Source organism: Bidens hawaiensis, unplaced genomic scaffold (genome assembly GCF_021521415.1).
Source record: "Bidens hawaiensis isolate Kalapana, Puna unplaced genomic scaffold, B.hawaiensis_p1.1 tig00031029_1, whole genome shotgun sequence".
In the NCBI taxonomy this organism is placed as follows: domain Eukaryota; kingdom Viridiplantae; phylum Streptophyta; class Magnoliopsida; order Asterales; family Asteraceae; genus Bidens; species Bidens hawaiensis.
This window is the reverse complement of record NW_027495194.1, coordinates 180,247-183,698: the sequence shown is the minus strand read 5'-3', so window position 1 is coordinate 183,698 and position 3,452 is coordinate 180,247.

Genomic DNA, 3,452 nt, shown 5'->3' with positions numbered 1-3,452 from the left:
ACTGTAACGAGCGTGGTATTCCTCATGAATTTAGTGCTCCCTATACACCACAACAAAATGGAGTTGCCAAACGAAAGAACAGGACACTGATTGAAACAACTAGGGCGATGTTGGCTGATTCGAAATTACCCATTAGTTTCTGGTTAGAAGCTGTTGCCTCGGCTTGTAGTCGCGTTCTGACAGTTAGAAGTTTGGCAAAACCTGTTTCGAGCTACTTAATAGACATAAGCCTAATTTGAGCCATTCAGATCTCAATGTATTGTCCTGGATCTTGATGGTAAATTCAGTGCTAAGTCTGTGGAGGTTTTCTTTGTGGGTTATGCTAGTCCCTTGCGTCGAGTATTCTACCTAGCATCAATCAGATTGTGCAAGTTTAGCATGTGGACTACCAAAGATATGCTACTCCTATTCAAAGAAAGGGCAATTCATGGATATTTGACTATGACAGCTTGTGGAGTTGTTTCTGTTGGAATCGATCTGCCCAAGACACATATTTGAGTTGATGTGGCTAGTACGTTATGATCCAAGTCAGGTCATACCTAATAACAAGCTAGACAAACGCCACAATATTTATTGTTAGATATGATCTAACTAATAATTATCAACACTTATAACATTTGGAATATGGGTTTTCTAAATAATTGCATTTGTGTGTAAATAAATTATATGGATAATTTATACTTGAGAGATGTTACTTAATTGGTTAAGTGACGTATTGCTTATTACTTATGTATGTTATGTTTTATTTTAAATATAACATAATAATATCATAAGTAATAAAAGAAATCAACAAACAAAAATGAAATTGGTTTTGGGGGGAAAACCCCATGGGGCCGGCTCCCTCTCTCTCCTCTCTCCCTTTTGTTTTGTTTCAATTACATGCAAGAGTGTTGGTTAGGTACAACACAATTGTTGTTTGTATCACCACAAACTCTCTCACACACACATAACTCTCTCTTCCTTCTCTCTACTTCAGCCGAGAACAAGAAGATAAAGAACAAAGGGGTTTTGTTCTTGCTACAAGTGTAAAGGTCCCTAGCAACTTGGTGTTTGTTGGAGCTTGTTCTGGTATACAAGCTTGAGGATTTCTCCGTTGGAATCTAGCCATTCATATCTTCATCTTCTTCGATTTTTCTGGACTTGAAGGTATGTTCTTGAAACACCCTATGGTTGTTTTTGATAGTGTGTTAATTGTATATGGATCCTGGATTGGGTTTAACATAAACGGGTTTATGTGTTTTTAGTTAACAAGATTTAAAACTAATTTTCCGCTGCGTTTTTCCTTATAAAATGGTTTATATGGACTTTGATAACTAAAACCCAACAATGGCATCAAGAGCCGCTTATACGATTACATGCTTCAAAATGGGATCTAAAGTGTTCGGGTTTGATGGTATTCTTTACTATATTGGCCAAAAACTTTAGGCATTTTGGTTGCCCGTTGGTTTTTCAAGATTATACCATACATGCATGTGGTAAATATGGAAATATTGAATCATTTGGATGATGTTTTGTTTTGGACAGAACCTGGGTTCTTCAGCTCTGGCCGAGAACATAATGGTTGGAAACCATGGTTCTCGTTCTGGCAGAAGACACCCGAAACCCTGTTCTCGGTTGGCAGGGAACTCATGGTTTGGAACCATGAGATTTCGGTTGACCAAAAAAATGTTCTCGGTTGGACCGAGAACTCATGGTTCATAACCATAGTTCTCGGTTGACCGAAAACTAGTTCTCGGTGTTGACCGAGAACACTAGGTTCTCGGTGGCCAAAGTTTTCGGGCCGAAAACTCTGAAACATTGGTTTTGGCTGAGAACTCTATGTTCTCTGTTTTGGGCCGAGAATTAAGGGCCAAAGGGGAACCATTCTGGTCAAAGGTTGATCTGCTTGTGTGGATGTTCATAACCTAGCCATGACCTTATGTGTATTGAAGAGATATGTTGTGGTTTATGCATTTGTTTGTAATATTCTTTAAAAGAGTTTGTAATCTATTTATTCTTTCAAATGGTTTGTAATAATAAGTAGAATAGTTGTATTTCTTTTATTAGACAAAAATGTATTAGGATATATTTTGTAAAAGAAGATGCAACTACAACACCATTTTGGTTAGAGCCTAAATGGAAGCCCAAATAAAGAAGAAGGATCACAACAAGAAGTGAACGCTTGAAGCATAAGGATGCGGAGTCAAGTGGGAGTTCACCATCTCTTACCTTGTGTCATGCTCATCCCTTAGGAGAGACCTTATGACACACTTGTTTCGGTCAACAAGTGTTGTCAAATTTTAGGTGGCGAAGGTTATGGACATGTGATTGTATTTTATGCTTGTGTGGTTGATTTATGTTTATTGTTTTATCATGTTTAGATGTTAACAATTAAAATCGACAACTTGCATAAAAATGATTTATTTGAAATTATTAAGTTATAAAATTGGTTTTATTAATTATTAATGATTTCATAATAAAATGGGTTTTATTAATAGGAATTTAAAAATTGGTTTTCAAAGGGTACTATAAATTTGAATGCATGCAAATGGAATGTACATTAAATAGTTTTCCAATCTAGAATTTTGAAAACTTAAATCCCTTTTAAAACAAGTTGAACACCATCCTTTTAATACGACACTTGAGTCACTTGGAGACTTAATGTGGGATAATGGTCACCTAACCACATTTAAGAAAACTTGTGATCTTGAGGTGGTTTTACAATACCTGTGGGATAAAGGTCACCTAACCACTTGTATGTGTAAACCCGCATGTGTGTGTAAGTAGGACGACTTGATTTGGAAACCATGTGAATAGGGTCACCGAAGCATGACGTTCAAAGGTGTTGATGGGATTAAACATGCCAACTAAACATATGATGTTTAGCCGATCCCATAAAACTAGTAGTTTCAAAGGGTTGCAATTGTCAAACGTTGACTACCTTGTTAATTCGAATAGTGGGATAAAGTTCACCTAACTACTATTTGAATGAAACGTTGGGTTCTAGATTCTAATCATTTGTCTTGGAGACATTAAAGGGTATTAACGATTAAAATTTTATTGATATCAAAAATACTAATATTGAGCTTTGTTAAATTCTTTTATAGATGGCCGCAAACAATCCACAGAACGCTATTATCCCACTTGTGCATAATTTATCACTGAGATCCATTCTGGACAAGGATCGTCTGAATTATAATAACTTTATGGATTGGTATTGAAACTTGAGAATCGTTCTCAAGCAAGAGAAGAAATCCTACATTTTGGACTATCCTATTCCCGATGAACCTGATGCCAACAACTTGGATGCCTATGCGGATTGGTTAAAATACACCGAGGATTCGGTGCAAGTTTCTTGCCTCATGTTGGGAACAATGATTCCCGAGATCCAAAAAGGATTTCGAGAATCATGGGGCATATGACATGATCACCCAGCTAAAGGAAATGTTCCTTACTCAAGCTAGGGTGGAACG